Source organism: Protopterus annectens, chromosome 14.part0, assembly GCF_019279795.1.
Source record: "Protopterus annectens isolate FY-2018-M chromosome 14.part0, PAN1.0, whole genome shotgun sequence".
Classification (NCBI taxonomy): Eukaryota; Metazoa; Chordata; order Ceratodontiformes; family Protopteridae; genus Protopterus; species Protopterus annectens.
In genome coordinates this window covers 436,615,866-436,631,064 of record NC_056748.1, presented here as the reverse complement: position 1 = coordinate 436,631,064, position 15,199 = coordinate 436,615,866, and the positions used below count along the sequence as shown (strand labels likewise).

The 15,199-nt window shown below is 39.8% G+C and overlaps 1 protein-coding gene across 2 annotated transcripts in view; it reads right to left on the bottom strand.

Moving 5' to 3' along the window:
• The window catches only part of JAKMIP1 (janus kinase and microtubule interacting protein 1), a 2,220,219-nt gene extending 2,219,413 nt beyond the window's left edge, over window positions 1–806 (bottom strand). For both annotated transcript variants that reach the window (XM_044056204.1, XM_044056206.1), the window contains exon 1: window positions 732–806. The gene's annotated coding sequence lies outside the window, so the exon portion shown is untranslated. The remainder of the gene's footprint in view (window positions 1–731) is intronic.
• Between the last annotated feature and the right edge of the window lie 14,393 nt (window positions 807–15,199).

The window sequence follows — 15,199 nt, the reverse complement described above, 5'->3', positions numbered from 1 at the left end:
ATAAGGGCCATGGATTAAATGAACATATCCCTCTATGCCCAGTTTTAAAATCTAGGGGTCTGAGGAAGAAGTAATTTCTGCACACTCATTTGATGTTTTTATTTTTTAATTTTTTTTCTTTTATGCATCCCTTATCAGTATGTTTTTAGTTTCATGTTTTATACAAATTAGGTATCTTTATCTTTAAATATGTGGTTCCTATAATTCTATGACTCTGAAGAAGTTTGTGTTACATTCTTAACGAAAGCGCTAAACCCCTGCTGTGTTTTGCAAAATAAATTGGTTTGGTGGATCTGGACTTTGTCGCTGTTTCCTTCTGCATCATCTGGTTGTATTGGTTACCTATGTTGATTCGAAGATTCCTATGATTGGTTAGTTATGTATCAAGTAGTGATGTAATTCTATTTAAATGTGGATGATGTATGTTCTCACTTTTGGTCTGAAGAAGTTATTTTATATAGTGAAAGCTCTTACCAGTTTTACTATTAAATACATTTATTTTTACGTGGTGGTTGTTTTATTCGGTCATGTTTCTGTATGTGTATGCTGTTTTATCGCTTATCTAAAGTTGAAAAGTTGAATAAATTTAATTATGTCTGCTGCAGTTCCATAATGAAAATATTTTAAAAAAGTTACCACATTGCCAGCATGAAACAGTACATTTTCAGGAGTTTTATATGAAAATGCCATGAAATGTCATTCGCACATAAGGATAGGAAGGCAAAACAAACCAGAATTGGGAGCTGCCCTCATTATTTCTGCAGCCAGCCAGGTACTTCTATGAAGATTTTGAAATGATGTAAATTTCAGCTAAAATAAAAAAAAGAGAGAAAAGAAAAGAGCATTTAACATTAAGGAACAGTAAACTGACCTTGTGATCTATGTTAACACATTTAGTTAGACAGTACAAAAATATTCTGAACTAGTGACTATATACATTTAATCCTCAACCAGATAAGGATAAGCCTCACACTTTACATCTAATGACAACATCATATGATTGAATGCATTTTCTTAGACACTCTCTCTCTCTCTCTCTCTATATATATATATATATGTGTGTGTGTGTGTGTGTGTGTGTGTACACACACACACACACACACAAACAACTGCATAGATAAACATTCAGCAAGAAAGAGAGAGACAGAGAAAGACAGTGTGAGTGTCTGTGAGTGTACGTGTGTGTGTGTGTGTGTGTGTGTGTGTGTGTGTGTGTGTGTGTGTGTGTGTGTGTGTGTGTCAGCACACATGTATTGTCTTAAACTATCACACAGAACAAATTTTATTTATGTATTTATTATTTATTTTACATTTGTTGACTGGGCTAGTCCAACTGCAGCCATGTCCATTTTTAGTGGAGGCCCGTGGAGATAAGCTCCGAGTTATCAGATACAATAATACAAGTAAAACAACAGTACATAATAAGTATTACCAAAGAATACATAGGCAGACATGAGATACACCTGGTTATAGTCAGGAGAAAATTAACAATAAATAGTTAGTTGGGTTACTCATGTTCATGCTGAGAGTTACCCGGGCTTGTTGCAGTGGCAAAGCCAGTTACATGCCATCTGTTGTTTGAGTTTAGTTTTAAATTGTCCTAGGGAGGAGAGCAAAGTAATATCACCTGTAAGTAAGTTCCAGGCTCTGCCTGCAGTGTTAGCAAAGAGGGCATCTTCAGCTGAGTTCTTGATTTTGATTGTCTGAATTAGAAGTTTGTTCGAGGATCGAAGCAGTCTTAGATTGTTGTGGGGGTTGATAATATTTTGAAGAGCTGGTGTGTTATCTGGGTTATAAAGGATTTTGTTAGCCATGATCAGCAGGTTATATTGGATGAGACTGGGAAGTTCTAGCCACCCAAGCTGCTTTAGGTTGATGCAGTGGTGTGTTTTAAAAGGCATTCCAGTGGCAAACCTGGCAATATGATTGTAACAGGTTGACAGAATATTTAGCACAGATTTGTTTAGATTGGAGAGAAGGGGGAGGCATATAAAAGTGTTGAGAGTAGATGAGAGTGAGCTATAGCCATCTTAGCTGGAGGGGTTAGGAAGGCTTTTATTCTATACAGTGACCCAATTTTTTTATTGATGTTCTTGATTGTTTGATTTACATGTAGGTCAAACTTTAGGTTATTATCAATAATGACACCTTGTAATTTTGTACAGGGGTCAGGGGAAATTACTGTCCCATCTTTTGCATTTATGGTGAAGGTGAAGGTGGCAGACCTATGAGTTGGAGAGAATAACAGCATTTGAGTTTTTTGGGATTTAGTAACAATCTACGTTCAGAGAGCCAATTTTCTATGGTATTAAAGGTGGACTGGGTAGTGACCCTCAGGTCTGTGGGAGAAGTAGCTGAGAAAATAAGGGTGGAGTCATCAGCATATTGGATACAGCTGACATTTGGTATGACTGTATACAAGTCATTAATAAAAATGGAAAACAGTAGGGGTCCTAATATGGAGCCTTGTGGTACTCCAAGGGTGTTTGGTAATAGATTAGAGAGCTTGTTCTGCCATAGAACAGCTTGTTGTCTTCCATTAAGGTAGGATGTAAACCAAAGAAGGGCTTTAGTATCAAGATGGAAAGTTTGCAAGGTGTGAACCAGAAGTTGGTGGTCAACCATGTCAAATGCCTTGGAAAGATCCAAGAATAGGGCAGAGGATAATTGATTACTGTTATGGTTATTGTTTATGGTATTGGTAAAATACGATGCATGCAGTATTAATATCAGGCTACACTGGTCAGTGCATGGTTTAGCCATACTGTGCATCAGACATTCCCATATTTACAACAGAAGAGAAAGGGAAGAGCGGGTCATAACTGTCATCATGTGCGTAGGTGGCTAGGACAATAAAGACATGTGTCTGGCTATTCACTCTGGGTGGGGGAGGGGTATCAAAGGATGCAGAGACGGGGGTCTCAAGGTGACAAGTACTTTACATCACAGACAATTTCTTCTTGTGATAGGGTGGGGATGCCACTACATGAATGTGGTCTATAGCAGAGATGGGTGACTTGAGGTTATGGGTACTTCATGTCATAAGCAGTGGCAAATTATAATGAGGGGAATTTGGATGGCCACCCAAGACCCATGGCTTTGCAGGGGCCCTTTGATGGCTTGACAATTGGCTAAGTGGATCTCCAGTCTATGAATTCTGTCCATTTATTTCATTTACGTTAAATAGCACTACTAGCAACAGTCCAGTACAGTGTTTTATCACCAGTTCTATTTAGGAGTGTTGTCACTATCGTCCTTCATAGAGTAGAGCCTGGAGTTATGACATCTGACCTTGATACTGCAGGAACTCTGCCACAAGGCCCTACTACAAGTTTACTGAGAATTTTGTCATTGTATAATGCAAGTACACCTATCATGAAGAACCCTGTTATGTATTAACTTCAATCAGTTAAATACATGCCTGCTCTGTGGCTGAAATCTCTGTGGAACAGTCTGTGCACTCTAAGGACCTCTTACTACTAAGTTGGCCACTGACTCCTTTTTCTTGACCAGATGACTATACTGCATATGCCATTTATTTAGCCTCAGTAAATGGACAGAAAGCATGTTTTACTTTGCATCCCTTTGTTAATTGCTTTGCACTGGCTATAAACTGATTGCTCTCAGCTATAACTTGACCTGAGGATGGGACTGTCCTTTACATCCCTCCTGGCGACAATACAGCTATACTGGATGATATCCTACAATGGATATCCATAACATGTCCACAAAAAAAAATACTACTAGATCATGTGAATATCAATTGGTTGGACATAAACTCTAACTCCCCTACATCTAGCATGAAGTTTGATTGTTTCATACAACTAATTAACAGCCCTACAAATTATAGCAGGACATCAAATTCCCTATTAGACCAGATCCTAGTATCAGACCCTAGTAAATACTCCACCAGAGGTACAATGTCAGACTCCCTCAGTGGTCATATCCCAATCTATGCAACCAGACTTGTCACACATTCAGTTAAACAGCATATTTGTAGAACAACATGCAACCTTTCCAAGTTTAACTCAGAAATGTTCATTAGTACACAGTCATCTATTAAATGGAACTTCTTAACAATCCTCCCCTTAGACACTGCTGTAAATGAATTCAATGCAACTTGCCTAAATATCCTGAATAGCCCTGCACCTCCTAGAAGGAAGAGAGTAAAAACAAACAATGCAATCTGACTATCCAAAAAGAGCAAAATGCTAATGCAGGACAAAGAAAAAGCATGGAAAGAATGGCAAAAATGTAGAACATCTCAATACGTTGAAAGCTTCAGAATGCTTCAAAATTGTGCTAAAAACTAAATAAATGAAGACAAAAACTAAACTATAATAAATTGGAGAATAATGCTAAGCACAACCCTAAAAATTTTGAATATCATTCTTGCATCATGGCCAAAAAATCTACCTAAAACCCTTTCCCAATAACTCACCATTCGAAACTGCAATACAGTTCAACAATTATTTTATAGATACCACAGCATCTCTAACCAAGGAATCCTCAACATTTAATCCCAAACCTGCCCAACAGCCACATATTGCCACATCCACTTTCACCTTCAGACCTGTGCCCAGATCCTACATAAAACTACTCTTAAACAAGCTCAAACCATGTTCTTTTTCAGCTGATGTCCTTCCAAGCGAGTACCTAAAAATATCAGCCAAAAGTGTGTATCATATAACTTGTTTGCAGTTAAAAGCTTTCTCTAGAGTCTCCTTGCTCCTTTATCTGTTTAAAATTTTCATTTAAAGGCTCACTGCTGCTTTTCTGCTGTGATAGACATTTCTGCAATTTTTTTGTACCTAAGTAGTGTGGGTATTTGTAGCATTGTCCATATTCAGGTTTGTGTTTTGGGCCTAGTTGTTGTGGAGGCTGTGTGTCTGAGCACATGTTCAAAGCCATCTTGGTTTAGCCAAAGCCATACTGCATTTCAATGGGAGGGGATTGTTTATGGCCATTGGGGTTATCTGGACTATGGCTTGGAGTAAGCACCTCATTGGTTCTTTCGAGCTTTTTTTAAAGTTGTTTCAGGTTACAACTTTCTGTTACCTAAGAAGTTAACTTGTGAGTGTTTCTGCCATTTCACATTGAGCTAATCGGAGGAAGGGCACTGAGCAAACTCATATCTGTAATATATAACATTAAGTATCCTGTTTTTTGCTTATTTTTACAAGTTATTTATAGCACTTTTTGTCTGCTGCATACTTTTCAAGCTAGTTTCACTGTGTGAGCGGTATTAACTGGATGTTGTCTACATTTATTAAGCATCTTTTTGGGTTTAAAGGAGTGTATCATATTGTTTCCAACCCTCCCTATTGGTATTGCGTTCTTATACTTGGTGGATTTGCAGTTGCCTGCCCCTACTGTAAGTTTGATCTGGGACACTCCTCCCAGTCTAGTGTCATTACCTCATTCTACCTAATCCATGGAGAACATCTGAGAAGACCAACCCCACTTAGCTATTGCTCCTCCTTTCCCCTTTCCACTTTACCAAAAAAAAAAAGTTTCTAAGCTTGTTTCCTGCCTTTCCTGTAAGTCGTCTAATCCAGATACAGATTTGCTGTATCCAAGACTGTTTGTAAGCTTCTGAGCTCCCAAGCCGTTCTGTGTTGGAGAGAAGCCTTCTAGCTTAATTTTGCTTCTTAGAACTAGCCAGTTTTTTAGTTTCAGCACTCAAATCTGTTTATCTTGAGATCAGCACTTGTTCAGAACTCATAGTAAAAACTAAATAAGCTACAAATTACTACAGCACTCAACTTTCCTCACTTGTCTAGAGGAAAACAGTTTTTAGTACTTAATAAATAAGCACCTATCCATGCATGTCTAAGGGTCAGCTCCCTGTGTTTTCTCCTGTCTACCTGATGAATCTGGGCATCTTGGGGAAATGCAGCAATTGCCTCATGTACACAGACAACCCACTCCTCCTACCACCCCACACTACAACCTGTGACAGATGCAATTATATAGCCACACTGGAAGCAAAGCTCTCTTCACCCAAGACTGGACTAGACAGTCAAGAGGAGAAGGTAAACACTTGCACCACACCACACTCATCACATAGTCCCTCAAAACCTACACCACCACAACACACACACATAGAAACACAAAACACACACCTACATTCGCGGAGACTTTCAATAAAAATCTACCCAAGCAACAGGGCCCTCCAAAGCAGAAACACAAGCAACCTCCACCCCAACACAACCCAAATGACACATAGCCCACAAACTCAGTGTGCCACTCAACCACAGCCCATAAGGTATAACAATGTATCCAACACTCTAGTCATAGGTGACTCTATAGTCAGGCACACTGATGTTCCACTCACCAGGCTAAACAAGGAGAAAGTTACTGTCAGCTGCCTGTCGGGTGCCAGGATCTGCCACATAATGCACGCACTCAGGTCACTCCACAACAAGTACAAATATGACTCTGTCATTGTCCATGTTGGTGTGAATGAGCTGAGGCATACCTCCCTGGACTACATGAAAAGAGACATGGAGGAGCTGTCAGATCTTGTAGCCCAGGCAGGTATGACCCTAGCCCTGAGTAGCATCCTGCCATCACCCAGAATGATACCACAGTACAAGGACAAAATGATTGACTTCAGCAATTGGCTAAGCTTTTGGTGTCATTCTAAGGGGATCCAGTATCTGTCTGCCTGAGATGATATGATCGACAAACCACGATACTTTGCCAGTGATGGCCTGCACCTGTCACCACTGGGACTGCGGATACTGGCTAAGGCTCTTGCCACCCCTATAGTGCCTTTTTAGGCAAGGTTCAAATGACAAATTCACCACCGTAACAGGTACAAGCAAGCAAAATCTGTGGGTAATGCTACTCAATGCTAGAAGTCTAAACCTCAAATGCACTCACTCAAGGCACTCCTTAAAATGGAGAACATCAACATCTGTGCAGTGACAGAGACCTGGTTCAAAGCTCCAGAGAGCACCCCTGCATTACCAGGCTATAATTCATACAACACCTTTCAGCCGCCTAACCTGGACCGAAACACTAAAGGCAGAGACGTGTCCATATTCATTAAGGATATTGACACCTCCAGGCTAGTTGCTCAGCATAATGCATCCGAGATTATCCAAGTGCAACTAACTCTTTGAACTAACAATTCAAACTGTAGCTTACTACAGATCCCCCATCATGCCCCAGGATTCCCACTCCTCATTTCTTGATACACTGAAAATATTAGGGTACAACCTAACACCCTAATAATGGGCGATTTCAACTACCCCACCATTAACTGGGAAAACTACTCATGTACCAACTCTTGTGCTCAAAGTTTTCTGGAATTCATAAATTCCAATGCCTTGGATCAACTTATCCACACCCCCACCAGGGGCAGCAATATCCTAGACCTGGTCATTACCAACATGGGCAACCGGTGTTCCACACCAGAGGTCAAGTACTTGTTGGTCAGATCCAACCACATGCTAATCATTCTAGACATCCACATCCCACCTGCACCCCCCATTAGGAAATCCACCTTAAAAGATTTATCCATAGCCAACTTCACACTTCTTAAGACAGAAGTGGCAAACTTTACGACACCCATGCTGACGGACAATAGAGGTACAACTGCTGAATCCTACACAAATGCACTTTATAAGCACTTACACAAGTGCATGGATCGTGCAATCCCTAACAGAATCAATATGCTATCCTCCAAAAAAAAGGAAGCCAATCTGGTGGTCCCCTGCCATAAACAAACTTTACAACAGAAGAAAGAAACTGTTGCAAAAAAGAATAAAATCCCATGAAATGGGGGAACTCCCTGGTCAGCCTCAGTAAGAAGCTGAGATCCCTCATAAAATCCTCCAAAGCTAGTTACGAAAACAAATTTGCCACTGATTATAAAGACAACCACAAAGCATTCTATAGCTATGTCAAGAATCACAATGGCAACACTCAGATCTGCTCTGAGTTACAGCACAATGGCACTAAATATACAGAACCAACTGATATTGTCAACATCCTGGCAGATAGGTTCAGTGCCCCTCTCATCCCTTAAAGGGCCCATCTCTATATCAGTAGAATGCAAAGTTCCTGTAATCATGGCTGCACAGGTAAAAAACCCACTCTCCAAAGCCAAGAACACAGCATCCATGGGACCTGACAACATCCCAGGCTGTGTTCTACACGAACTACAGAACGAACTGGCACCCCCACCTAAGTACCATGTTCAGTCATAGCCTCACCTCAGGCTTTGTGCCCACTGAATGGCACACAGCAACGGTTATCCCACTCCACAAAGAGGGAGCCACCACGGACCCCATGAACTACCACCCCATTAGCCTGATGAGCCTGGTCTGCAAGGCTATGGAACGTATCATCATGGAACTTATAAACAATGACATTGGTAATCTCCAAACTCTGGACCCTACCCAGTTAGGGTTTGCAAAAGGCAGATCATGTCTCCTAAACCTGCTAGATTTCTTTGAAGCTGTCACCAAAGCCGTAGATGACAGTAAGATGGTTCACACAGCCTATCTAGATCTCGCCAAGATTTTCGATACCATCCCCCACTCCGGAATTATAGATAAACTCACTAAACTAGGTATAAATCCCTATGTCACAAGATGGGTTGCCAACTGGCTCACTGACAGAACCCACACTATGAAAGCAGCAGACTCCAAATCCAACTTCAGACCAGTGACAAGTGGAGTACCACAGGGTTCAGTCCTGGATCCTCTCCTGTTTGGTATCTACTTCTCTGAAGTACAGGCTAACACAGAAGGTCTTTGGTTAACGAAGTTCGCAGATCACTGCAAACTAGGAGCTATAATCAAAACTCCCAACGATGTGGACATCCTACAAAAGGGCCTCACTCAGACAGATGCCTGGTGTCAAAGCCACGGCCTCAAGCTCAATGCCAAAAAGTGCATTGTCATCCCTTTGAACTACCACATAGGCGGTAGTCTACTTAACACTGAAAGTGTGATAAGAGAACTTGGGACACAGGTGGACAGTAGTCTCTCCCTTGATAATCACATTGCCACAGTAGTCAGGAAATCCTTCTACGTGGCACACCTGATCACAAAAGGTTTCTCATCCAGGAAAAAAAGAGGTCATTGTTTCCCTCTACTCATCACTCATTAGATCCATTATAGAGTACAAAGTCCCTTTTGGTATGTACCTCACAAGACATCTACAACAACTGGAAAGGCCGCAGAAATACGTTACAAAGAGGATTACCGGCCTCAAACAGATGCCCTACGCAGACCATCTCAAAAAAATCCAGCTTTACTCCATTGCATATCGCCTACTCAGAGGCAATCTCTGCCTAAAATACAAAGCTATGTCCAACCCAGAGCTGTTGGACATGCTCCACTTAAAGAAATCCCAATCCCCCAGAGCTACACGCTCTAAGGACCTAAACCTTGTCACCACAATAAACATAACATGCTGGAGGGATAGATTCCTGTCCTAGAGACTTCCCATACTCTGGAACAAACTATCTATCTTTATCAAACAAAGCTCATCATTAGCACTCTTCAAGAAAAATCTTGATGATTGGATGGGAGACAGGAAATTCACCCCGGGGATCACTTCTGTGGCTCTGCTCAACAGGGGCACAGGAAAATAATGTTTTTGGGTGGCGAAAGCCAGGGTACCATTTGGCTAGGTTTATATAGGCCCTAGGGCCAACAGCCTAGTACCTATGAATGTATGCACCTCTGAAAAGCATTGCTTATCCTGTCTCAATCCTTATAAATAGATCAATCTAGGAATCCCACACTCCCTCTATCTGGAAAAAGTCACACATTATCCCACTGCACAGAGGAGGAAATTCTACAGACATTGATAACTTTAGCAGTCTTATCTCTCTTCAGAAAAATGTTTGAAAAATGTACTCAAAATCAATTGTTAGACTATCTCCTACAGGAAGAACTCCTATCCCCAACACAACATGGCTTCTGTCCTTCCCATAGAACTAGCACTGTCCTTCTGACCTATATAGATGCTGTCCATAAAGCTACAGATACCGGCAAACTATTCTCTTCCTATTTCTAGACATGTCTAAAGCCTTCGACACAGTTTATCACAGTAAACTTCTACTTCAAATGTCCTCACTAGGTCTCTATCAGCCTCCCTTCTGTGTTTCAAAAGCTACCTGTCCAATAGGTATCAGTCGGTAAAATGGCACTCCAGACTCTCTCCTTACCTCACAGTCACCACTGGTGTACCACAAGGCTCTACCCTTGGTCCCCTCCTTTTTAACATTTTCACCAACACCGTCTGTACATCCACACAACAGGCCACCCTAATACAGTACTCAGATGATTCCACTCTCATTTGCACATCTGACAACATGGTACACCTCCAAAAAATTAAGAAGCTTTAACAGCCACTGAAACATGTCTTTGTAACTCACAACTCATGCTCAACTCAAAAAAGACCAAACTACTACTTTTTTTTCCTCCAATTCCTTCTCTCATGAAAAAAAAAATGTAAAGTCCTCTCTCGATAATACAACCACTAAAGTTACTTCTCATAGCAAATTATTAGGGGTGATAGTGAATGGTTGTCTTACATTCAACCTTCAGATACAAAACTGCATAAGAAAAACTCATCAAAAACTAGGGATACTTTACAGAGCCAAAAACTTTCTCACCGAAGCAACTAAAACTACACTTGCCACTACTCATCTCTTCCCACTCTTCTTTATGGCACTCCCATCTTTACTAAACGCCAGGCTTCACAAAAATTAAAACTTGAACAATGCTATAACAAAGTTGATAAATTTGCAGCAAATATCCCTTTCAGAACCCACCACTGTATAGCACTAAAACACCTAAATTGGTTAGAACTCCCTCGTCAACTTACATATACAAAGCTTCTTACCACCTATAAAATTATTTTATTTATTTATTTATTTATTTTTATTTATTACATTTTATTGAACGGGAATATCCGACTGGGCCAGAGGCCTGTTTTCAGTGGAAGCTCGGGGAGAAAAGCTCCACAGAAAATAAAATACAAGTAGATTTTAGATACACAGATCATCATAAAAACAGAATACATTTTTACAATATAAAAAAAAAACATTACATATCCAGAAGAAACATTACACAAATATTGTGTGTTTTCTAGTGGAGATTCAAGGGGAAGATCTCCCTCGATGAACAAACACAACAGGATGGTGGGAACTGAAAAACTGCTAATAGAAACAGCTCTGTAGAGAATAAACCAGAAGCTGAACTAAAGCATTGATCACAAGTTGAGAGAGCTAATAGCAAAGGGGGTAGAGGAAGTAGAACTAAATTACAAAAGAAGCCGGAGGAGAGACTGTTCAGAGAGTAGCTAAACAAGAGAGGAGAGGGGGTTTAACCAGGGGAGTGACAGGAGAATAGCCAGTGGCTGCTAAGGTGGTGTTTTAGTAGTGTTTTGTATTGGTCATGTGAAGGTATGTTCCTTAGGGTTTCTGGGAGAGAGTTCCAGAGTTTGGCTATATTGTGGGAATAGAGGAAGTCGCCGTGTTGGTTGTGGGAGTTGGACACCTTATGTAACAGTTTGTTGGAGGATCTGAGAGCTTGACAGTTGGAGTATGGTTGAACTAAGGAGGATATGGCAGGGCAGTTATTGGAATGGTAGATTACTTTGTGGGTTAAGGCTCAATGACTAAGAGACAGAAGGTTGGGTAACTAGCCAGTTTAACACCGAAAGAGATGAGCAGTTATGGGATGTGAGTGGGAGGATGGTGCCAAATTTACCAATTTTATGGTAACATAATTCCAGTTTATTGAGGTCCGATTTCCAGAGGTTAGTGAAGACAATGGAACCATAGAGAAGGGTACTTAGGAGGTATGTGCATGCAGTGGCAAGCCTGGCATTGGGCGTTAGGAATGGTTTGACTTTATACAGGCTACCTAATTTGATGTGGACTTTTTTGATGGTTTGGGCAATATGTATGTCAAATTTGAGGTATTCATCTATGGTAAGAGCTAAGAGTCTTGTGTGGTTAGTGGAGGCAATTTTGGTACCATTAGCAGAGGTGATGGATAGTGGGATTTGTGAAGTTTTGGATTTTTTATTGCTAAATACTATAACTTTGGTTTTGTTGGGATTGAAAATGAGTTGGTGTTATGAGAGGTAGGATTCAATGTCATGAAAAGCAGATTGCATTCTAATTTGGAGATCTAGGGTGGAGGGAACAGAACAGATAAGGGTAAAATCGTCAACGTACTGAACTATGGAGGCATGCTGGGTTGCTTTATAGAGGTTATTGGTGAATAAGATAAAGAGGAGTGGACCGAGAATGGAACCTTGGGGGACTCCCACAGAGGTGGGGAGGAGAGGCGAGAGTGAGGTGTCCCACACTGTGGTCTATTGACAGTTAGAAAGGTAACTATGGAATCAGGTTAGTGCGGGTGAGCTGAGGCCGTAGGTGGATAGTTTATTAAGAAGGAGCTGGTGGGCCACAGTGTCAAAGGCTTTAGACATGTCTAGAAATATAGAAGCGACCTGTTGTCCTTTATTCAAGTGTTGGTGGATGGAGTTAGTAAAGGCAAGAAGAGCAGTACTAGTACTGTGCTTTGGCCAGAAACCGTGCTGAGAGTTAGAAAGTAGGTTGTTGATAAGGAAGTAGTTTAAGAGTTGGTTGTGGATGCATTTCTCTAGGATTTTTGCGAGGGGGGAGAGGATTGCTATGGGGCAAAAGTTAGTTATTTCCTTGGATGGGCCACCTTTATGGAGTGGAATAATATGAGATATTTTTCAAATGTGAGGGACATATTGTTCATTGATAGAGCGGCTGATGAGTATTGAGATGGGATATGCAATTACAGGGGCTGCCAGTTTCAAGAATTCATTAGGGAGTTTGTCTACAGCTGTGTGGCTTGGTTTGAGTTTGGACAAGAGAGTTTTTATGTAGTTAAGTTTGTATAGTTGTGAAGGAGAGGGGATTGTGACTGACTACAGTGGTGCTAGGGATGGTAAGTGGCTGAGCTGGTTGGTTGTCCAGAAGGGAGGTTACTGCACTGATGAATTGTGTGTTAAATTGGGTAGCTATGGGGTCAGTGTTATTAGAGGAGGATGGGGGGGGAGGGGGTGACCTGGGTTTAAGAGGTGGTTGACGCAAAGCCAGAATTCTTTTGGGTTGCTTTGTTTTTTTTTGCTGACAGGATAGGAAGTATTCCTGTTTGTCACTTTTTATTAGTTTTTTTGTTAAGTTTCTTAACTGTTGATAGTTGGTTAGGTCCGATTTTTCCCTAGATGTATGATATTTTCACCAGGCATTGTCTCTGCTTCGCATTAGTAATTAGGTGCTATTGGACAACCATGGGAGAAGCCTGGTCCTAACATTAATTTTTCTGGTAGGGGCCAGCTTATTGAGAGTAGTAAGGGAAGGTTTCATTGAAGTACTGAACTGCATTGTCTAATTGTAGGTATTTAAGAGGGGCCCAGTTACATTTCTGTAGTAGCAGGTGGAAAGTAGTGAGGGAGAAATATTTTTTGGTAGTAATGTGTTTGTAAATAATGTTACTTATCCAATTAATGTTATTTATCCAACATGTATTTGTCTGTCCAGCACTACAATACATTCTACACAACTATGTTCCCCATTCTGTCATTGCAATCCAGTGACCAAAAACTCCTGTCTGTCTACAAACCTATCAAATCTGCTAGACACTGTCTGTACTCATACAAGGTTGCAAAAGCCCGGAACTCCTTACCTGTATCCATCAGGTCAATACCCCACTCCCATCTTTCAAAACCACTCTGAAAGTCTTCCTAGCTAAAATCTGGCTCTGCTCTTGCTCAAAACCAGGCCACACTATATCCCTAAATGTGAACGAGTACCCTTTTATTCCTTATACCTTCTTACTCTCCATTCTTTACTTACTTTCTTACTTCTATCAAATTCCCTGACTTTCTCTCTAAATATACCATGAGCCTGGTTTCCCCTCACTTCATATTGCAGTTCCTGTTTGTATTAGCCTAACTTACCTTTAATTTCTCTATAAACTGTCTAAAATTTCTCGAAATATTAAATGATTGACATATAACTTGCATCAATTCTCAACCAATATTTTTTATATTATTTGTTATAATTCTTTAAAATGCAGATGTTTGTGTTTTATTTTTGAAGACTATAACATTAATGTTCTTAAAATCTTTTGTTTTGTAATAATTTGGAGCTGTTCTCATCAGGCCTTGGCTGAAAATGGGCTTCTTACCCAGTTGGACATTACCCAGTTGTACATTCTCGGTAATGAAATATCAATAAATAAATATTTTATTACACACACACACACATATATATATATATATATATATATATATATATATATATATATATATATATATACAGACACACACACACACACACACACATTTATATATATATATATATATATATATATATATATATATATTTTTTTTTTTTTTTTTTTTAAATACATTAGTACTGTTGTTACTAGGTTTCTGAATGTAAAAAAAAGGAATACCACGCACATTTGTTTACTTCTCTGAGAATCACAGCCTTCTGTAATTGTGCCTTTCAAAGTTGATGAATGAGTGAAAAATCGATAAAGGCAGGAAGGAGGACTTGCAGTACTTAAATTATGTTCTTTTTAAACAACTTTATTGTATTATCACTTGTGACATAGGCACATTTACATTTATATAAAACTAATCAAACTGTATTAAAAAGTTAAAATTAACAAACATTATGCTTCACACATATTGCTACATATCATATAACCTACACAACATTACAGAAATTATTCAATACCTGTCCCCTTTTTTTTAAACAATAAACATCTTTATTAAACCATCACTTATGACATAAGCAATCATATATTTATATAAATGAAAACAAACCACACCGACACAATACTAGTTGCAAGCATTTTATATCACAAACCATACTGACACACTCCCAGCTGCAAACATTATACATCACTGGTAACCTACCCTATCGTTTTAAGTCAATCATTACATAGCTCATTTAAGTCCTGCCTACTTTTAAACCTCATTCCTATGTTTCCCACAATTCCCATTTTTTCCTATGTAGTTTCTCCTATCTTTTTCTAAAAATTTCAATTCCAGTTGTTTTTTCTCTATTACTATATTCACTACTTCTAACATAGTTGGTTTAGATCTTGATTTCCATCATCTACTAATTTTTTTTTGGCAGCCACCATAATTATAGACAGCAAGGCCTCAA